General features: G+C 31.1%; 2 long non-coding RNA genes across 2 annotated transcripts in view; both read left to right on the top strand.

Annotated features, from left to right (window-relative positions):
• The window catches only part of LOC145937748 (uncharacterized), a 412,856-nt gene extending 412,796 nt beyond the window's left edge, over positions 1-60 (top strand). Inside the window, exon 7 of the long non-coding RNA XR_014425636.1 lies at positions 41-60. This is a non-coding gene — a long non-coding RNA (uncharacterized LOC145937748). The remainder of the gene's footprint in view (positions 1-40) is intronic.
• LOC145938270 (uncharacterized) lies at positions 46-24,771 on the top strand. Its single transcript, XR_014425699.1, has 3 exons — positions 46-346; positions 474-517; positions 24,554-24,771. It is a non-coding gene; the product is annotated as an uncharacterized LOC145938270 (long non-coding RNA).

Below are 24,771 nucleotides of genomic sequence, written 5' to 3'. Positions count from 1 at the left end.
ATTAAAATAGTAATGTTTTATTTTATTTTATTTGTTACAGGTAGCATTGCTGATAAGCTGCGCGCAAATTTGACTGCGAATTCTCGAGTGTCGAACGGACGTTGATTCGTGCGATTGTAGTTTTCGCATCGCTTTTTCTCATTGCAAGTGCAATGCGCGAAATACGCGTGTGTCTCACGCGTCGCGTCGGAAGTGCCGTGTAAAGTTTCGCGTGTCGGGAGTGCCGTGTAAAGTATCGGGCGATCGTAATTATTCGTGTTTGCGCGAGTGTCGTGAGTGCTACCATGAGCTAAGAGAGGAGGAGGAGGCTCGGGGAGGCATCGGGCGACAACGGGGCAACTGTGAGGTAAAACCTATTTTTTTCTAAACTACATTGAGATATTCGATCATTTCCAGACTTTCAAAATACCTGTACACACACATACACCCCCCCCCACACATGTATATACATAATTTGAATATTTTGTTTTCAGATCAATGTGTGCTGTATACTACAATTCCGCTATTGCACAGATCGGTGAGTGAGAAATTGTTTATTTCGAATTAAGAAAATATTATAACATCCTTCTCTTAAAAATGCATGTTAAGTTCATTCTCGCAATATTGTTACATCTTTTCCGCGATGCTTATTGACTGTCTCGATTCGCATTGTGCGTTATATTCGTAGCATCGAGAGGTTGTCGCGAAAGTTAGTAGTTTGACAGTTTGTTCAAAATAAAATAAAATAAAATAATATGTTTTAAATAATATGTTATTATAATACTTTAAACTCTCTCGATTAATATTTTTGATAGTTATCAGCTGATTTCTGTCAAAAAATATTAATCGCGGATAAGGTATTATAATATATTATTTACAACATATTACAATTTTAATATTTTTTACATATTATTATTTTAAAATTTAATTAGCAAATTAACGATTTAATCAGCTGATGTCTGTAAAAAATATTAATAAAGCGTTAATTTAATTAAATTTTAAAATAATAATATGTTAAAAATATTAAATAGTAATAAGATGTAAATAATATGTTAGAATACTTTAAATTCGATTAATATTTTTTGACAGAAATCAGCTGATAACTGTCAAAAATATTAATCGGATTTAAAGTATTATAACATATTATATAAAACATATTATTATTTTATTTAATTTTATTTTGAACAAACTGTCAAATTGCTAACCCTTGCAATGACAGCCTCTTGATACTATGAATATAACGCATAACGCTAATCGAAACACCCAATCAGCATCGCGGAAGAGAGGCAACATTATTTGCGAGAATCGACTTAACATGCCTTTTTTAGAAAGGGATTGTTTGGTACTCAGATATGCTCCCCACAGTCGGTTTTAAGATACACTGTAAGTGAGAAGTTAATGGCAAGAAATTTAACATATCTCAAGATATAATTGTAAGTGACTTTTTTCACTATATTGAGCTCGTGACAAAATTTTAACGCTTCTTTTTACCCACAGTTCCAGTTTATCATTAAAGACAAGTGTCAATCGAATATCATGGAACATACCAATTTTATACAATGACATTAATATTTGATCTTACCGAACTAACTTATTCTCGCCTTCCAACAAAGAATGGGTTTTATCATCACCATCGTACGCGTTCCATTTATAGAATTTTTAAACTTGTTAAGTTCAAATGGATTGTTACAACCTTTTTGCCATGGCTTCTTATAAATTATCTGTATACTACCTAAGCTTACATATAACGGCAACTCATTCGCTCGGCGCAACCTTAAACAATTATTTTATATTATATTTGTTTTTTATATTATATTCTCTTTGTATTAACTCTACTCACGTACTGAGGAAGACTAAGTAAGTCGAAACGTATACGTATTATGTAATATTTGAAATAAATTACTAATCAACATTACATCCTGTTTATTTATGCTCGTTAAGTTGGCCTTGGTTTTATATTTATATTATTTCTCAATTATTTGCTTTGCATCATACGAGCCTTACGATTAATTTATTTTTATTTGAAATTAATATTAATAAGAATGTACCTTTTATCGACATTTGCACTAAGCTCGACAGAGAGAACGCAATCCGCGACATAATTACAAAGAGAGACGATCAATGAGTTGACCATTCTGTTTATAAAATGATAGTACTTCCTTTCCTCGATACTCTCAGATAATATTCATCTTAGGTCCTACATAAATTGTGAGGAATTAATTTTAATAAATTATGACATGTATATATGAACAAATAGCAGAATAATTGATATTTACATATTTTTCTGTTTTATCAGAAGCATCTGTACTAATTATTTTAATTTCATTTGCAGTGCCGATAACTGGTAACTGGTAAATTCAAATCAGGAATAATTTCTGTGTTATTTTCATCTTTTGTGTTGTTTTGGTCAATTGTAAGTGTCACAGATTGATCGATCTTCTTTCTGCTCAATAATTAATGAATTATTTTCCAACCATTCTTTCCATTTCAAATGAAACTTAATTCTATGACCTGTTACATCCAGACTCGTGGAAGGAAGAGTCAGCGGAAGGGCGTAATTAAACTTACTTCGAACGACGGCAGACTATCCGTCTGTTTGACTCGAACGAACGTGCTTAGGCCTAAATAGGTCAACGACCGGGAAGGTCGCTTTTACTCTATTTAAAGGGCCGTTCGGTCGGTGGCCTCTTTTCGGTAAAAAAATTTAATCTTTATTATGCGGGACAAGGCCTAGTGCGATTTCGGGAAAGGAAGTAATACGATCGGGTCTATTAAAGAATATTAGGCATGAAGATAATTAATTTATTTTATTCTTATAGAGGACAAGAAAAGAAAAATTAGATTCATCGGAATTACTACACATATATATTATTATTATTATTCCTTATTCTAATAGTGTTGCTCTCCAAGTCAGAAAAGAAATAGATGCGCCTGTGTATGAGTGAGTGAGTATGGATCGCGGGTGATACATGAGTACGGAGGTCTTCAATCGGGACAGAGAGGGGAGTTATTGTTTAAAATTTAGGGTCCCGATTGGTAATTACAATAATTTTTCAATAAACAAATAATAGATATATAAAACGTGTTCGTGTGTGTGAGGATCATGGAAGTTTCTGAATGTGGATGGGGTGGAGAGGGGATAGGATAGCAATTTTGACATAATTCTTGGAATACTTATTTTTTTTCTATTTTGTCATTATTAATTCTATTTCCTATTCTCTGCGCATGTATAATTTTAGAGTGAAAGAGAGAAGAGACTGGATAATGTTGAATAGGGGAAAGTTATGGTGTGGCGATTACATCGACACATACTTAACCGAAGAGTAATCAAAAACACTCATACACATACAGACACACACATATACACGAACAAGGATCGAGACGCGAGAAAAGTAAATACGTAACGAACACAACGAACGAGACAAGAAAACAAAGACGCGAATCGAGACTCGATACATATATGACCGAAGGATTAACCTTGGAAAAAAGATTAGAGACTCGACTATCGACGGTTGTCGCGTACGGACGTGCGAGCGATTACATATATATGTGAACTGTAAATTGCGAGAATATACGAACTATAACGTGACCATATAATACGTTGCATAAATTCTTATTTTTACCACGCACCCATCCAAAGAACTAAAATGGAAAACGGGAACACGAATCTCGCCGTTGTTACGGGAGATCCTGAGTGATTTTGGAACGGGTGAAATCACGAATCTTGCCGTTTACACGGGAGATCCTGAATGATTTTCGGGACGGACTAAATCACGAATCTCGCCGTTATCACGAGAGATCCTGAGTGATTTCCGAAATGGACGAAATCACGAATCTCGCCGTTATCACGGGAGATCCTGAGTGATTTCGGAATGGAAGAAAGAGAGAGGGAGAGAGAGAGGTTTAGGGTTGGATAGGATAGAACTCGCGCAAAAAGACATTTAAAAAAGATGGTTTTATCTTGAGTCCAAGAATTATTTCGGTACGGTGGGTGAAATATTTATTTTTGCGTTTTCCTTTTGTTATGAGTGTGTGTCTTGACTTACTGTTTGTGAGGTGCGTTGTTAACAATGGCTGCTGGGTTGTTCTGGTCTGGTTGTATATGCGGTCTATCGGAATTGAACTATGTTCTTGCACTCACGCACCAAACGAACGTCGGAATCTGACTTTGAGCGAGGCCGAATTTCGAAAATGATTGTGTTCGAAAAGTCCGAAAAAGTCTAAGTACGAGGCCGGATAGGTCTGTGCGGAAAATTACGCTCAAAAGTCCGGAGTAAAATCTGCTCTTCCGAGGGATGTCGCGGGTATATCAACCTCCTTGCTCCTCCTCTCCATTGGTTTGTTAACATTTCCTGACGAATAGGAAATTTTTCAATGACGCCCTTAGGGTCCCGGAGGCGTCGCTTTTGATTTCACAATTATCATGGTTGGTCAGGGCTTTTGTTTAACCGCTTACATTTCGACCAATGGAGAATTTGTTGCTATCAAGTGTGGTTGATATTTTTATTACCTTCTCGAGTTTGTCTCGGGCCGATATCGCGTAACGATGATCTGTCAGACGAGAATTGTTTGGAATCGATTACCGTTATTAGTCTCTCTCTTAAAATTTTTATTAGTTTTCAAGTGTTGGTTTTGTTTAAAGAGTTGTCGACTATAGTTTATCTTCTTAGAGTATAACGAGTTACAGTTTTGAATTTTATGAGTTAATCTGTTTGCTTCTCAAGTTCTGTATATATTCTTTACTTTTACGATGGAACTGTCTCGGAATATGTTTGCCTCACCTATCAGATCGTCGGTTTATCTGCGCGTCTGCGATATTAAAATATCGCCTTGCGTTCTCCGAAAGAAAAGAATCGTGGAGTCCACAGGACGTAACACACCCATTTTGGAAATTAATGACTCAATTATTATTTTATTAATATTTTTTAAACCAATTTTGTCTATTTCCTGTTCTTAAATACAACAATGCTTTTGTATAATATACAGGGTGGATTAATAACTCTATCCACCTGGAATCATCTCCTGGAAATGTCTCCGTTATTTTTAGAGATACAAAAATATTGTACTTACAAAAGTTGTACGGTATCAAGAGAGCCATAATATGCTACTAATAGTTTTTTTGTAGGTGGAAGCGCTTTAGAGACTTCAAAATCGTTGAAATTGTCTAAAATCGCTATTACACTAAGGATAAAATGGAGATGACCTTGAAATACAAAAAAATTATTAGTAGCATAGGCTCTCTTGATACCGTACAACTTTTGTAAGTACAATATTTTTGTATTTTTAAAAATAACGGAGATATTCCAGGGGGACAGAGTTATTTGTCCACCCTGTATACTGCTCACAAAAATTAAGAGAACACTTAATTTTTCTGAAAAAGTAGGCAAAATTCAGCTATAACTTCGGTACAAATGAATAAATTTTAAATAAAAAAAGGGTTTAAGAGCTTGAAATCTCTACTTTCAAAAAGTCTATATTTTTTATGCTTTTTATTTTCTATAAGTTTCGTAATTTTTACATAAAGAAAACCACGAGCTAGACAAAATGAAACGTCTCAATTTGTGGGCCTGTAACTTTTTCAGAAAAAATTTGCGACAATTTTCGACTTTTCTTGTGAAAGCTAAAGTTTTCCCTACAAAATCGTTTTTTAAAAATGTTTATTGTTTAAGTTATCGCGGATTAAGTAAAAAATTAGCATTTTGAATTTGATTGCTTATAATTCCATTAAAAATCATCGTATCGCAATTCAAAAAACAGATTCTTAAACCTTGCTGAAACTTTGCTCTATAGAACAGTATAATTGCTAAATTTTTTAGAAAACATATAAATATTATTCAAATGAATGAAAATAACGTAAAAATTAGCGATTTTTTCATTTTTTACTTTGATCCAAAAAAACAATTAAGAACAACAAAAAAAATTTACTTTTTATGTTTTTTATACTCTTAAGTATCCTGAATTTAAAAAAAATATGCCGAACAGCTATGAAATTTCTTTCATTGTGGCCACTATAGTTTCTTATGGACAAAAATAGTGAAATTGCTTACTTTCAATGAAAAATAATAGTCATAAAAGCAATGCAAATAGTTGATGTTGTCAGTTATCCAGATATCTCACAACTTTCCCTACAATACTTTATGAACGTATTCTAGAGGTAAAATAGAGTCAAAAATTCTAATTGTAAGACAAAATTATTGAGGCTGTAATAATTATTTTTGAGTTATAAGCAATGAAAGTTTGCCTATGAGTACATTTACATGGCACCCTTAATCGGGTTTAATAATATCCGTAGTTGTAAAACTTGCCAATCACAGCCATTTCCCTGAAGAATGGAACGGCTGTGATTGGCCAGTCTTACAACTACGGATGTTATTAAACCCGATTAAGGGTGCCGTGTAAATGTACTCAATGATACATCGCGTAGAACTCGCACGCTCAGGCCCGTAATTAATTACATATACACACTTACCAATCTATCATATATTGATTTTTTTCAAGTCAGGTGATATTGATTTTTATTGCATAGCTGATTTTATTTTCGTTTCTTATGTACGTATGTATTACGCACACATTCTACATTATGGCGATAGGCTAATATTAACAAATTTTTAATCTTACGGAAAACATTTAATTAAAAAAAAAATAAAATAAATTGACAAAATAAAAATCAGCTGTGTAATAAAAATCAATATCTGCAGACTACACGAAGATACAAATTACCGTTCCGCGCGATTCAAATACAGTGCTTATTAGGGTGGAGTCCCATGGACTGATATTTTCCGCGTAACGCGTATCGCGTAACCAATCAGAACATTCAATTCCGCGTAAAGAAAACGCGGAACGGCTCTGATTGGTTACGCAGTACGCGTTACGCGGAAAATATCAATACATGGGACTCCAAGCTGGAATCTCCAGCCTTACCGACGCGCGCCCGCCGAGAACGTGCGATAGATCAAACGGCTCTCTCTCTCTCTCTCTCTCTCTCTCTCTCTCTCTCTCTCTCTCTCTCTTTCTCTCTCTCGCGTGCGCGCGCGGTTCAAACACCGCCTCGATTGCACATACTGAGAGCGCGATTCGGCGCAAGTACCGAAGCTTTACTGATTATTACACACGCACACGTACGCACGCACGCACATATATATATATATATATATATATATATATATATATATATATTGTGACGAGACGTCTTAATCGTCTGTCACAAAGGCCGAGCGGCCCGGTCAAGAATGATAAAGGGGCCTCCGTTCTTCCGATTAGCGGAAAAGAGAAAGAGCGACCCGAGCCCGGGATCGGACGCGATTCCGCTGCTTTGCGTTCTCGCGTAATTTTTTTGCTTTTGGCATTATTAGCCTTTTCTTTTTGACATATCGTAACAGCAAAATACGGGATGTTCGGCGAGATCTCATCCGGTGGTGAATCGGCGGAAAGGAGAAGGGACGTGGGACAAGTGGAGGCCCACCCGAGGAATAAAGCATGCCAGGTGAAGATATCAATAATTACGAGCAAATGTTATCAAAAAGGATGGATGCTGCCGCATTTCCTCTCATAAAATTTATTCTGCCTATGAACCGAGGAGACGGCCTGAGAGGAAGACCACTTTGTGCGCAAGACGCGCGGGAGCTCCGTTACGCAACGACGGCGCAAGATCCGACACGTGAACCCGGCGCCCTAGAGACAACCCTAATCATAGCGGAACAATGAGTGGAACAATGAGGATACAAATAAGATACTTGCGACAACCGTAAGGATCGACCATAGACTTATAGAGATAGACTGCACGCTCTTACAGTTTGGCTGTCTTAAACATTGAAGGATAGAAATATAGTGGTTGGATCTCTTTTTCTCTCGCACAGTTGAAGGAGAAGGGTTCGCTGGTGGAGAATGAATGGAGAATGAACGGAGAGGCAGGGGAATGCGCCTCCACCACATAGCCGATTAGAAGGAGAAAGAGATCCGACCGCTATCGCTCTCTCTTTTTAATGTTTAAGAGAGGCTTTCGATAAGGATGCGCAGTCCATTTTTATAAGTCTATGGGATCGACAAGGTCGTGCTACGATCCTGACTCCGATAGTGCTACAGGTGGCGCTATTTAAACATTAAATTTGCCGACGTGATTCCTGCGAGCTTTCCGCTCGTCACTATTCGACAAGCAAGCATCCGGAACGGATCAGCCGAATCTCAGCCGAAATCGCGCCGTACCTGCAACGAGAGTTGTAATCAACAAAATTTCTCGGTGAGTACTAATTACAATAAATATTTATATATTTAAAATATTGTTAACAAAATTGTGCACTTTCTTTTTCTAAAACAAGCTTGAATTGTCAGTTGTCAAGTTACATAATTTGCGGTTTAGAATAAAGTTAGTTTTATTTCAAGACATGTATGTCCATTATTGGAAAAAACGCAATTACTTTTTGGCCAACTTAATAGAATACTTATTTAAAAGTATAAATTATTTTTACACATTATTATAAGGACACTGTTCGGGAAATAAAGCATACAATTTATGACATTGTTTATTAAATTTTTGCATATCTCTCTCTCTCTCTCTCTCTCTCTCTCTCTCTCTCTCTCTCTCTCATTTTTTTTTCTAAATAATAGCTTTCTTTTTGTTTCTTTTTCTATCTCTTTTCTTCTCTCCATCTTTTTTCGTTGTCTATTCTTTGTATTTTCTTTAGCTTTAAATAAAATATTTAAAAGATTATTAACTTTAATAATATTTAAACCTTTAATATTTTATATATTATATATTTTATATACATACAAATTTGCAAGTTTTAAAGCGCTCTCCTAATTGTTTTGCGTAGTGTAGTCTATCTATCTATCTATATAATAAAAAAAGTCATGTTTACCGTGAAGTGCGTGTTCGAAGTCGAATATATCGCACGTATTGTTATCGTTTTTCCGAGTATGTAATTGGTGGTCGATTCCGAGCGATCGAGACCACAGTTATGAGAATGACAGTTCGTACCGTGACAGCTTAACAGTGACAAAGTTTAAATGTGTTGTAAAGATGTTGTATGAAATCGCGGTGTTAATATCTCGTTATCGCGGACGATTATTTTGTGAAATATATTTCGCGACATTTAGGCAAGAAAGAAACTCGATTAATATTTTTAACAGTTATAATATGCGATCTTTTTTTTGTAAAGAAAAAAATTGAGATATTAATAAAGATATTATTAAAGATATTAATTATAAAAGATATAGATTGATTTTTATATTTTTCAATACTATCGAAACGGTAAAAACTAAAAAATATTTCAAATAAAAATTTAATGTACTTGAATGTATTGATTTTTAATGTACTTTATAACAATGTAATCAGATTGTTCGAAAATGCAGTGTTTTTCGATATTTTTAAAAATTTGTTTTATAACAAAATAAATTTAATGTCAAATTTAAACATATATAACAAAGTTGCATAAAATATTAAAATGTCTAAGACTATAGTTAAGATTATAAGTTTAAAGCAAATAGCGATAAATTACTTTATAATTTTAAAGTCGAGTATATATCGTTATGTCATGTCACGTATTTTTTATTATCGAACGAAGGAACATTTTAACATACACCACCTATATTTTTAAACACGTTAGTTTATTTTTTATAAAGCTTAAATCATTAGTGACGATAATTAATCTTTTCTTAATTTTAGGATCGCCATTTAGCCATCATAACGTTACATTAAGTCACATGTTTTTAAATATTTTTTATAATCGAACGGAGGGCCACTTTGTTTTTCTATATTTTTAAATGCGCTTTCTCATTTAATGTTCTAATCATTAACGGAGATAATTGATTTTCCTAATCTTAGAGTCGAATCCTATATATATCTTACGTTATAATATCACATGTTGCTTCCTCATAGAAAAAGCTTTATTTTCGTGAAAAAAATGTATTTCCAGTTTCTGATGTCAATGTGTTTAGAATGTTTTAAGATGTCGAAAAATCATATTTTTACAAAATGTCCGTATGCATGTGTATATGTATGTATCCATCTACGGAAGGGCGTGATTGCTCTAACTTCCGTAAATTTTAAGATATCGGGTTAAATTTTTTTACATGAATAGATTATCATTAAAGGTTGGTTGGTATTAATAAAAAACAAAAAAAATTTAAGATAAATAAAGAAAAAAAAACAAGTGTGCAAATTAGAAATTTGCACATTGCTTTTTCAACATTTTATTTCGCTCATAAAGCTTCCTCTATGAGGAAGCCAAACTATTATACAGGGTTTATCAAAAGTGTGGAAACCCCTAAATAATTTTTGTAAAAATGAAAATATCAAAAAACGGTAAAACACGTATTTTGATTTATCAAAAAAGCTACCCTATGACATGGATACCGATCATCTCCCACCCCCTGGTACGCGGGGGTAAGAGAGGGGTTGAAAATTTTTAATTGGATTAAGGGTCGAGTGGGGGCTCGTTTGAAAGGTCTTTTCATAACAAACGCACCCTTAAAATTTTAAGTCGCTACGACCCGCTCATTCAAAATGGCGGCCGTTCAAATTTCGAAATTTCATGCACTTAGTGTTATCCAGGATCAACTGCGTGGAAGTGGCATGAATTTGATCCCTTGTGTGTGTGTGTGTGTGTATGCGCGCGCGCGCGCGTGTGGCTAAACAAGTGTGAATGTGTACATAGTGGTGATAGGTTGCAGAACAGAAACGATTGAAAACTGTTATCTCTCTTTAATAATTCAAAACCTTTTACTCCGTGTTTTAAAATAAATTTTACTCAGTGTGTTAAAGTAAATGCTGAAAGTGGCTGCCATTTACTTCCTGACAATATGCTAATCTTTGATAGAATGCAGAAATGGCTCTACGATTCGTCTCAAAAGGTATCAAATCTATTTCATCCCTTATTCGCTGTATCAATTCTTGGATGCTTTCAGGTTTTGTTTTGTAAACCTTACTCTTCAGGTATCCCCATAGATAATAATCAAGAGGAGTTAGATCTGGTGACCGAGGTGGCCAATCCTCTCCTCCCTCATTTCTGTTCCTTCTTCCTATCCATCGTAATGGAAAAGTCTCATTTAAAATTTGACGTGGCCGTAAACCAAAATGAGCAGGAGCTCCATCATGCTGAAACCATATTTCTTCGAAATTATTTGGAAAAATATTTCGTATGGCTGGAATTATTTGATCTACAAGTAATCTCTCATATCTTTGATTTTCTTAAAAAAAAACGGCCCTGTTAAGTAGCCATCTATTATTCCACACCATACATTCATTTTTTGTGGATATTGTGTGTGAGTTTCCCGCACCCAATTTGGATTCTCATCTGACCAGAAACGAAAATTTTGATTATTAACTTCTCCCGTTAACGTGAAAGTTGCCTCGTTTATAAAAACAATTTGATAAGGGAAGATGGGCCGGACATCTATTAGTGCCATCATTCTTTCACAAAAACCTATACGACGCTCCAGATCTTCGTCTTGCAATTCTTGAACATATTGTAATTTGTATGGATAGAACTTGTTTTTCTTTAAAATTCTCCAAACGGACTTGGGAGCAATATCGTGAATTTGAGCGGCTCTGTTAATAGTAGAATTGGGATCTTCAATAAATGTCTGCATAACATCAAGTTGTTTTTCTTCGTTAGTGGCAGACGATGGTCTCCCTGATTTAGGGCGATTTTTTACGCTACCAGTTTCTCTAAAACGTTCTATTGTTTTTAAGACAGTGGACTTATTAATTCGACGATTCGGATACGTCTCATTAAATAATCGAGCGACAGCAGTTCGATCGCTCGTTGTCACCCCATCCACGCATCATGAGGATAGTGATTCTATCACGTTCCGACAATTCGCCAGCCATTTTTAAAACGTTTAATTTTTAATCTGCCTAAAATCTGTGAAAATAACTGATTTTGAGTAGCCGTGAGAACAACTGATTTTGAGTAGCCGCGAGAACAACTGATTTTGAGTAGCCGTGAGAACAATTGATTTTGAGTACCCGCGAGAATAACTGATTTTATGTAGCCGTGAGAACAATGTGAAAAACTTACCTCTATCTTGCCTTACATGGTAGGATCCTCCTCATTTATTTAAAATACAACGAGCGATCGTACGCTGCTGTCGCTCGATTATTTAATGAGACGTATCCGAATCGTCGAATTAATAAGTCCACTGTCTTAAAAACAATAGAACGTTTTAGAGAAACTGGTAGCGTAAAAAATCGCCCTAAATCAGGGAGACCATCGTCTGCCACTAACGAAGAAAAACAACTTGATGTTATGCAGACATTTATTGAAGATCCCAATTCTACTATTAACAGAGCCGCTCAAATTCACGATATTGCTCCCAAGTCCGTTTGGAGAATTTTAAAGAAAAACAAGTTCTATCCATACAAATTACAATATGTTCAAGAATTGCAAGACGAAGATCTATATATATATATATTATATATAAGAGAAGTTGCAGGCTTTTATAATTTTAATACAAAGATTGTTTACAGATTATTTTTATATCAAACGAATCCAAGTCTGCAAATTTTTTTATTTATATATATTATATAAGAGAAGTTGCAGGCTTTTATGATTTTAATACAAAGATTGTTTACAGATTATTTTTATACCAAACGAATACAAGTCTGCAAATTTGTTTTATTTAATATACATAATTTAAGAATGCGCAGCGTAGAGTCTGCGGCAACAGTGTCGACTTTTAATATTTTAAGACAAGCCAAAAATTCATCTGTTGTATATTTCGACAGTACATTGTTTGCGCAATATTTTGGTACCAAGCAAACAGCAGCGTACAAATTCTTTTAAATAATATACATAATATAAGTATGCGCCGCATAGGATCCACGGCGACATATAGTGTCGACTTTTAATATTTTAAGACGAGCCAAAAATTCATCGCTGATATATTGTAATGGTAAATTGTATGCAGATTATTCTTATACCAATCAGATACGAGCCTGCAAATTCTTTTAATTAATATACGTAATATAATTCTGTGCTATATAAAATTCGCGGCAACGAATTATATCTACATTAAATATTTTTAAAAAAACCAAAAATTCATTGCTCGTATATTTTGATGATATATTGTATTATTTGTAGATTATTTTTTTATACAAAACACATACAGGCGTACAAATTTTTTAAATTAATATACATAATATAAGAATATGCCGCGTAGGATCCGCGGCGACATTGTGTCGACTTTTAATATTTTAAGACGTGCCAAAAATTCATTTTTTATATATTTCGATAGTACATTGTTTGCAGAAAATTTTGGTACCAAGCAGACACCAGCGTACAAATTCTTTTATTTAATATACATAATAAAAGAATGCGACGCGTAGGGTTCGCGGCGACATAAGCCCCTATTTCATCGATAAAAAAAGATCCAATATATGGGCCATAGTGTAGACATTTAATATTTTAAGACGAGCCAAATTCCATCGAAATATACGAGCGATAAATTTTTGGATAGTTTTTAAATATTAAAAATCAACACTGGGTCGCAGCGGATACTAGCGCAGCGGCGCATTCTTATATTATGTATATTAAATAAAAAAATTTGTACGCTGGTGTCTCCTTGGTACAAAAACATTCTGCAAACAATGTACTGTCGAAATATACAAGAGATGAATTTTTGGCTCGTTTTAAAATATAAAAGTCGATACTATGTCGCCACGGACCCTATGCGGCGCATGCTTATATTGTGTATATTTAATAAAAGAATTTGTACGCTAATGTCTGCTTGGTACCAAAATATTTTACAAACAATGTACTATTAAAAAAAACAAGTAATGAATTTTTGGCTCCCCTTAAAATATTAAAAATCGATACTTTGTTGCCGCGGATCCAATATTGCGCATACATAAATTATGTATATTAAATAAAAGAATTCGTAGATTCGTATCTGTTTGGTATAAAAATAATCTTTTTACAATATACAATTGAAATATACAAACGATGAATTTTTGGCTTCTCTAAATATAGTAATATACGTAATATAAAAATGCGCCCCATAGGGTTCGCGGGGACATAGTATCGATTTTTAATATTTTAAGACAAGCCAAAAATTCATCATTTGTATATTTCGATAGTACATTGTTTGTAGAATATTTTTGTACCATGCAGACATCAGCGTACAAATTTTTTTATTTAATTTACATAATATAAGAATACGCCGCATAGTGTCCGCGGCAATCCAGTGTCGATATTTAATATTTAAAAACTAGCCAAAATTTAATCGCTCGTATATATCGATTTTTGGCTCGTCTTTAAATATTAAAAGTCGACACTATGTCGCCGTGGATCCTATGCGGGCATTTTTATATTATTTAAATTATATAAAGGAATTTGTACGCTCGTTTGTTTTTGATATAAAAATAATCTGCACACGATATATTTTTGAAATATGCAAGTGATGAATTTTTGGCTCGTCTTTAATTTTCAAAAGTCGACACTATGTCGTCGCGGAACCTATGCGGAGCATAGTTATATTATGTATATTAAATAAAAAAGTTTGCACACTTATATATGTTAGGAATGAAAATAATCTGCAATGTACTATTCAAAAAAACAAGCGATAAATTTTTGGCTTTTTTTAGAATATTAAAAATTGATTTTTGGCTTTTTTTAGAATATTAAAAATTGATTTTTGGCTTTTTTTAGAATATTAAAAATTGATGCTTTGTAGCCGTGGACTCTATAGGGCGTAGACTTCTATATTAAATAAAAGAATTTGTAGGCTCCTATTTGTTTAATATAAAGAGCCAACAATTCATCGCTTATTTTTTTTAATAGTACATTATTTGCATATTATTTTTCTACCATACAGATACAAGCTTGCAAATTCAATCCGTTAATAAAATTAATTATTAATAATAAATAAGTTAATAAATTAATAAAATAATTAATAAATAAATAAATTTTAATATAATTTTTTATAACCTATAATAATTTGAAATAATAACTGAAAAATTAAATGTTTAATATTGAATGTTAATAATTACTTAAAAAATTGTGCAAATGGAAATTTACACATTGCTTCCTCACCATTTTATTTCGCTAATTAAGATGGTTTTTCAATTATGGCTTCCTCATAGAGGAAGCTCAACTTGCACATTGCTTCTTTACCATTTTATTTTGCTCATTAAGATAGTTTTTCAATTATGGCAATGTGCAAGTTAAGCTTCCTCTATGAGGAAGCCATAATTGAAAAACCATCTTAATTAGCGAAATAAAATGGTGAGGAAACAATGTGCAAATGAAAATTTGCACAATTTTTTCCAATACCAGCAAACCCTATACATATATAATTAAAAAATATTTTCTTAAAAAAATTTTTTTAAAGATTTTTATGCTACTGTGTTCTGAATGTTGTATAATTTGTCAATTTACAATCAAAATAAATTGACCAATTCTCAACAAATTTAATATCAATTATGCTTTAATGATATTTTATTCAGAACTTTCAAGAAATTATTTAAATTTTAAAATAATTAAAAATTTTATAAAAAATAAACCATTTTAAAAATTCTCCCCAAATTAAATATCAATCATTCTTTAATTTTATTTTCAAAAATTCGATAAGTTCAATATTTCAAAATTTACGAAAGTTAAAACATGTACAAACATTTTTTGAAATTGATAATTTTATAAAAAAAAAAAAATTTTCACTGATCCTTATCAAATTAAATAGCAAACATCCTTTAATGATGTAAAAAGGTTTATGTAAAAATATTTGTCTAATATCTCAAAATTCACAGAAAATAAAAGAACCATATTAATTTTTTTAAAAATTTTATAAAAACTTTATAAAAAATAAACCCTTTCACCAATCCTTGTTAAATTTAATACCAAATATCCTATTGTACTTTATTCATGTAAAAAAAATTAGTTTGATAACTCAAAATTTGCGAAAAATAAAAATGCACATTTCTTAAAAATTCAAAATTTTATAAAAAATGAATTCTTTCACCGATCATCGCCAAACTCAATACCAAACATCTTCAAATGATAGTCTATTTATGTAAAAAAATTTATCCAAATATCTTAAAATTTACGGAAATTAGAGCAACCATAGACATTTTTCATAAAATCTAAAATTTTATAAAAATCGAATCCTTTCACCGATTTTCGTCAAATTCAGTACCAACCATCCTTTAATGATAGTCTATTTATGTAAAAAAATTTATCTCGATATCTTAAAATTTACGAAAGTTAGAGCAACCACAGACATCTCTCAAAAAATTCAAAATTTTATAAAAAATAAAACAGTGTATAAATTTTTATAAAAATGACAGTAAATAAAAGTGTTGTTCTACTTTACATGTATGCCAAATTGGAGCGCTGCAAGTCAAATAATTTTTGAGATATTTAAATTAAAAAAAACATAGGTGGGCACATACATACATACACACACACATACGGACATTTTTTAAAAATGTTATTTTTCGATGTTTTGGAACATTCTAAACACATTGGCATAGAAATCTGAAAAAAAATTTTTTCACGAAAACAAAGCTTCCTCTATGAGGAAGCAAAAATTAAACAAATTTATTTTGACATAAATGATTGCTTATTAATTGAATTTTATATTAAAAAATAAGTATATTATTGAAATTTTTAGTAATTTAGTTAATAAGCCGAAGAAGGCGCGCGCATCAGCGCGGGCTGCGTACTAATCCCTTTCTAAAAAAGGTATATTAAGTCGATTTTCGAAAGTCTCGAAGTTTGTTGCCTCTTTCCCACAATGCTGATTGGCTCTCTGTCGACTCGTGTTATATTTGTAGCATTGAAAGGCTGTCAATACGAGGGTTAGCAGTTAGCAGTTTGACAGTTTGTCCAAAATAAAATAAAATAATAATACGTTTTAAATAATATGTTATGATGGGAATTTAATAAAGAGGGACGATCGTGATTTATATGAACATGATGTGAAACTTCGATCTTGTCGGCTTGACTGCTCGCGAAGAAGAAGAAAGTCCGACACGCTATATTTATTAATATATTGATCCTGCCACATATTTATCGAGCGCATGCAATGTATATTATAATGCTTTTTGAGCCTGCGTGACGCGTATATTTGATATTTACTTAACAGGTGATGACGAGAAGCAATGAATAGAAATAATAAGTCGCAACATGTTATAATACTTTAAACTTGATTATTATATGTAGCCTGATTATATTCGTAGCATGAACAAGCTGTCAATTAGCAGTTTAACAATTTGTTTAAAATAAAATTAAATAAAGTAATAATATGATTTAAATAATACATATATTATGACACTTTAAACTCTATTAATATTTTTGATACTTATATATCAGCTGATTTCTGTCAAAAATTATTAATCGCAATTAAAGTATTATAATATATTATATATTATTTACAACATATTATTATAATTAACAAATTTATTTTTAATGCGATTATTAATGAAGTAAATATTAATAATTCCTGTAATTACCTTGTGCTAATTAATCATAAAATAAAAGTCGTGATTTAGAACTTTTCACACTCTTCATTATTTTACCTGCAAACGTACAAAAAAGATATTTAAATTCTCATATTACATACACATACATACATACTTTATTTAAATTCTCATATTACATACACATACATACATACATACATACATACATACATACATACATATATATATAATATTTTATGTACATATATATATAATATTAAGAATTCAAAAAAATTATAAAATATATAATAACACATACTAAATAATTTCAAAACTTTATCGCAATTTTCATTCTTTTCTGCTAAATTTATTGCCATTACTGCCAGATTTATTCCCATAACATATTTCATCTTTCTACTAAAAATGATTAATATTTATATACATCTCATATATTTAATTATACATATAAAATACTGTAAAATACTTTATAACTTCTTCTTGCTTGCATTGGTTTAGTGATAGATAATTGCTATTGCAACAATATAAATAAATCACTCAAAGTTCCAATATATTTCTTTAAGTCTAAAGCAATCTATTTTCTCTAATAAAATTCGCAGATAATTGCATTGCGATACTAAACAATCATTTTCAATTTTATTCCATTTTACAAAGTATAGTTATTGCATGTTTTTTTCCTTTCTAACTGAAAAACTGTAATCGAGATCAATCAATCTCAAAATTAATAAACACGTGTTCTTCAACAATTTACTCACAAACTAATTGCAATTATATACACAAAATCTTTTGATACACATAACTTTCAATACACAATTAACTGCTCGATGCACGCAACTGTCAAAATAATGACAGCCGGTCACAAAATAAGCGCATAATGACAGAACCAATCGGCAACGCGGAAGAGAGGTAACGATACGTTTCAAGATTTTCAAGAGAACTTCGAGTCTTTCAAAAATCAATAATATGCCTTTTTCAGAAAGGGACTAAAGAAAAACACAAGCGCGCACGTCATTCTTCGATCTTATATTAAAAAGAATATTAAAAAAAAAATAATATAACGTTTATTTAAACTCGATTAATATCTTTTGACAGAAATTAACTGATTAAAGCGTTAATTTGCTAATTAAATTTTAAAATAAAAATATGTTATAGAAATTAAAATAATAATGTTGTAAATAATATATTATAATACTTTATAAACTCGAATAATATTTTTTACAGAAATCAACTCTGATAACTGTCAAAAATATTAATTGAGTTAAAAGAACTATAATATATTATTTAAAACATATTACTATTTTAATTAAACATATTATTATTTCAAAATTTAATTAGCAAATTAACGCTTTAATCAGCTGATTTCTGTCAAAAAATATTAATGAAGCGTTAATTTGCTAATTAATTTTTAAATAATATGTTATAAAAATTAAAATAGTAATGTTTTAAAATAGCAATATGTTTAAATAATATGTTACAATACTTCAAACTTAATTAATATTTTTGACAGTTATATTTGCTGATTTCTGTCAAAAAATATTAATAAAATGAAAATTTGATAATTAAATTTTGAAATAATAATTATGTATAAAAAATTATAATACCTTATCTGTATTTAATATTATTTGACAGAAATCAGCTGATAATTGTCAAAAATATTAATGAAGTTTAAAAAATATTATAACATATTATTATAATATTATTATTTTAATTCTTATAATATATTTTTATTTTAAAATTTAATTAGCAAATTAACGCTTTATTTAGCTGATTTCTGTTAAATCATATTAATAAAGCGAAAATTTGTTAATTAAATTTTAAAATAATAATATGATATAAAAATTAACATAATAATATATTTTAGATAAAATGTTATAATACTTTAAACTTGATTAATATTTTTGACAGTTATCAACTGATTTCTGTCAAAAATTTTTAAAAAATATTAATCAAAATTAAATAAACTACATATATATATATATTTTTTTTAAATATCCTTCTTAATATAAAGCCAAAGAATGGCGCGCGCGCAGCGCGCGCTTGTGTTGTTCTAGTATCATATAATTCAGGCCTGCGGCCGAGTTGCACATTTCAACCGATTTTTGCTTGCTGCTATCTTCACTTTTTTTATTTTATAGCATCTAGATTGCTCGCGAAGAAGTAAGACACTCGAGCTCAGGAACAATACTAATTGTAAATCATACAGGGCGTTAGCGCATATTGTCCCGTGCGCTGTTCACTGTTTACAGAATTATTATTATGTTATTAAATTAAAGATAACGTTAAAATACGTATGTTAATTGCATATATACACGCGGCCAAAAAAAACTGGTAAACTTAAAAAGTAATAAAATATTTTAATGCCCAATTAATAACTCGTTAATTATTGTGATAATTGCAAAATGGTAGAGGACTTTTCGACTCAGTTTTGCCCGCTCTACCTGCACACGAATTTAGTCCCCATCATTCTGAGTCACCCTGTGTGTGCGTGCGTCGTGTGTGTGTGTGTGTCAAAGTCTATATATATATATATATATATATATATATATATATATATATATATATATATATCAGAGGCTGTACCTATTTAAATTTATTATACACACATATAATAAGACATACATATATAAAATTACTATTTTTATTTAGTATAACTATATATATTGTAATAAAACAAACATTATAGATGGGACAGATGGTATATATTTAAGTTTAATGCCAACAGATTTCCACATTATTAATTACTATTGTTGCGTTTCTTTTTTTTTTAGTGGTTTCCCCAGTAGGCCTATTCCACTATAAAGTTAAAAACTATTTACATTTTGTTGCTTTAAGCTTCGAAATATCAATGTTAGTTTTGGATGAATTTATTCTCATCAACGAGGATAACGATGCATCATTTAATGACGATTGTGTACTTGATTTTATGTGTTTCATTTTCGAAAATGAGGATTTACATAGATATGTAGATCCAAACATTGAAAAAATTTTTATAATGCAAAATTTTGTAATTTTGGATATTTAACTTTGTTTAAAAGTTTGAAAAATTCCACACCTGTTTCTTACCGATATTTCAGTGAAATCTGAAATATTACTTTGTAGATCACACAGTTCTAATTGAAAATCTACACTCTGTTCAATTATCGGAATTGTTCTAAGATTTTCGTAAAATAAAAGATCTTTCTTCAACTCTTCAAAATCACGAAATTGATGATCAAATTGTGCAATTAATTAATTGATAAGATGCAGATATTTTTTTAAAGTCGCATTTCGTGCCATATTCTTCAACGAGAATGTTGCAAGAAGGAAAGAAAAGAAAACTATTTTTTTCCCAATTTTTAATTTTGCGCGGAACAAATCGACATGACTTACTAACTCGAATATCGTTGGATTAGTCTGTTGTACCTTTAAATTTAAAGTATTTAGGTGACAAGTTAAATCTGTGATGAAAGATGAAAGCTAATTCCAAAAGTGATTCCACATCTTCAAAAAATAATTTAAATGTTTCCAGTTTCGGGATGCACTTTTCTTGAAAAGATATATTTCTTTTCCTATAGAAAAAACTTTTTGCAAAGTTTTTCCGATATTTAAACATCGGACTTCATAGTAAAATAATATGTTTTTGTAAATTGCGTCATACTCTTCGAGGAAATTTTGAAATTTGCGATAAATCAGGGATTTGTTACTACCTTTAATTGCATTTACAATTGCAGTAGCATGTAATGGTACGAAATCTAATATTTCTTCGGTACACAAAAAATCTTCTTGCAATTCTTCACAATTCGCGTAAAAATGCTTAATTGGCTTACATGTCGAACATCCGTGCTCTCATTGAAGCACAATGAAAAATAAGTGCATGTATTTAATAATGATTTTAATTTTTGTTCTATAGAACTGGCTATCATAATAATTCTTGCTCTTACTGTGTCACGAGAAAGTGGAATGTTATTAATGTCTTCAAGTGTCACAGTATTTCCAAATGCTGTCACTGCTACAAGAATACACTCTTTTATGAAGACACCATCGGTAAACGGTTTTGAATGTTTCGCAATTAGATATGAAATGGCATACGACACATGTATTGTTTTATCTTAAATATCTTCATCTTTATTATTACAAATGTCCGAAATGGCATCAAAACGTCGCTGATACTAATTTTAATGCTGCAATCACAGCAGATTTTTCGTGTCCCGCATATGCTGAATATTTGTTTAAATGTTTATGATTATAATGTCTATGAATCACATATTTTGTCACATAAGCAGGTTCAAAACCACATAAAAGACAAACTGTTCGCTTTGCAATACATGCGAAGAAACTGTCTTCCCATGTTGTATCAAATAATGCTTATAATCCTTTTTAGTAGCCATTTCTTAAAATTGGCACAACACAATATGTATTACATACGAATTGCATAACTGCATACAACATGACATATACAAATACGCATACAAGAATTGACATACGAAAATTAAATGTGTTTTGTCGTAGCACTTCTCTAATATTATCAATATTCATTACGTACTTTACGAATTGAACATCCACAATAAAATTAAAATTAAAAATTAAAATCCATAATAAAAAATTTGACTATTAAAAAGATTTCTTAAGTATCATTATGATATAACATGAGAAGTTTCTTCGTACGTAAAGCGAATATGTATTTAGTGATTTTTTGAATCTGCTTGTGTAAAAAAAATGTAATTCACATAAACATTATAATTACGAACATTTAAAAGAGTATTTAATGTATATAACCGATGGTGTCTTTATAAAAAATTTTTGCAGCTGGAAATACTGTGATACTTAAAGACATTAATAACATTCCATTTACTCGTGACACGGTAAGATAAAAGAATTCTTATGATAGCCTGTTTTATAGAAGAAAAATTGAAATCATTTTCATATATACACTTATTTTTCATTGTGCTTCAATGAGAGTACTGATGTTCGACATATAAGTCAATTAAGCATTTTTGCGCAAATTGAGCAAGATGATTGTTCATGTACCGAGGAGACGTTAAGTGGGCATTATATTGAGCGTCTTGCCCTAGGTTCCGTGGGCAAAACGACGTCGTTTCTTTTTACTGCGCAAGTGCTAGACGATCAGCGCGTTAAACAAAATCAAATAACGTTGTTGTGATAATTAAAAGTGATAAATTTACAAGTTTGTGGTTTGCGATAAGTTTTTCCTTTATATATATATATATATATATATATATATATATATATATATGTATATTGTCAGCACAATTGTTCTCCTCTAGTACCTGAGCCCTAACTTCAAGTCCAGTTCCAAAACGCCAGGTGTAAAGCATTTTAATACATAAATAATGACGGATTTATGCAAGCAAAAATTAACACTAAAATTAAAAATGAACAGCTAAATATTGTTTGATACAAAAATTGAGGCTATGCTTGTATTTAGAATGTTGAACGCACTTGAATAGAAAATAGTTGATGCAAGTCTAGCTGCAAAACACCAGGTGTAATAGCGTTTTAAAAACAGCGTTTTGCCCATGAGCTTGAAGTCAGCGTCTTGCCCATGGGCAAGACGCTCAATGTAATACCCACTTTACACGGAATAACAACCGGTATTGATATTTACAGAACACTTAAAATTACTCTAAACAAGTTTATTTACGATTTTTCAAAATGTTCGTGCATAGTGACAAATGGTGCGAGGTCTATGATAAAATTACATTCTTAGGGCAATTAAAGTAAGAAATTTAAAATTTACTGTGCTTTATTGCATCATGCATCAAGAAGCTTTACGCAAGAAAGATATGAAACAATTTACCGCAATGCGTACAAATGCATACAAATAGTAACAGCAATCATAAATGAGATTAAAGATGGCAGCAAATCCCTGCTTCATCACAAGTTTCAAAGTTTTCTCGAAGAAAAAAAACTTTGCATAAACTTTGCAAAACCTTTTTTCTATAAGAAAAGAAACATATCTTTTCATACAAAAAGTACATCGCAAAACTGAACACATTTAAATCATTTTTTTAAAACGTAGAATCACTTTTGAAACTAACTTTTATCACAGGCTTGACTTGTCACCTAAATATTTTAAACTTGTAGCTCCAACAGACTGACCAAACGATCTGTGAGTAGTAAGTTCTGTCAATTTGTTTCGCACAAAATTTAAAGTATTTTTAAATTTGGAAAGAAATACTTTTCTTTCCTTTTTGCAATTCGATCAGCATTTTCGCGGTTTTAAAGTTTCGAGGAAAGACCTTGTTCTTTACGAAAATCTTCGAATTGTTCCAATAGTTGAACAGAGTATTGACTTTCAATTAGAACTGTGCAATTTACAAAGCGATATTTCACTAAAATCGTGGCCAGAAACAGGTATGGAATTCTTCAAACTTTTAAATATATATAAAACCAAATATCCACAATTATAAAATTTCAAAATAAAATTTTTTTTTATGTTTGGAACCATGTATATATTTATGTGAATCCTCATTTTCGAAAATAAAATATTTTTTATTAATTATTTTTTAAAAATTATTTATTTTTATTAATTCATTAAATCGAGTGCACGATCTTCATTAAACGATACATCGTTATTTTCGTCGATGCAAATAAATTAATCAAAAATTGACATTGATGTTTCGATCTTTTAAAGCAACAAAATGCAAATAGAATATTCAACTTTAGTGGAATAGGTCTAATATAAGGAAACCATTCAAAAAAACTCATCAATAGTACTTCAAAGGTAATGTGAAAATCTATTGATGTTAAATTTATATCATTTATTTGTTTTATTACAATATATAGTTATACTAAATAAAAATATTAATTTTATGAAATACGTAATTTTATTTTAATGTTATCTTTAATTTAATAACATAATAATAATTCTGTAAACAGTGAACAGCGCACGGGACATTACGCGCCAATGCCCTGTATGATTTACAATTACAACTAGTATATTCCTGAGCTCGAGTATCTTATTTCTCCGCGAGCAATCTAGATTCTAGATGCTATGAAATAAAAAAGTGAAGATAGCAGCAAGTAAAAATCGGCCGAAATGTGCAATTCGGCCGCAGGCCTAAATAATTAATCATATTTAAAATTATAAAATATTAAAATATTATAAAATATTACAAAATATTATATGTATACGTTTAATATTATATTTTACCCCACCAGAGATGCCACGACCTTTGTCATCCGCTGAAATTCGACGTCATCTACCGGATTTATATCGTCCAGATCCAGATGGGAGTATGAAACTAATTATGGATTCAGCCAAAGTTGCGAGAGAACGTCTAGGTGCTCTAGACGTCTCTTTGTATCAAAGCCCACCGGAGCAGACGCAGCAATGTAGCGAGAAGAGGCGCAAGCAGTGGTCTTGCAATATTATTTAA

The sequence above is a fragment of the Prenolepis imparis genome, unplaced genomic scaffold, assembly GCF_030444845.1.
Source record: "Prenolepis imparis isolate NDT839.2.m4 unplaced genomic scaffold, iyPreImpa1.0 SCAF_1, whole genome shotgun sequence".
In the NCBI taxonomy this organism is placed as follows: domain Eukaryota; kingdom Metazoa; phylum Arthropoda; class Insecta; order Hymenoptera; family Formicidae; genus Prenolepis; species Prenolepis imparis.
This window is presented reverse-complemented; position numbering and strand designations above follow the sequence as displayed.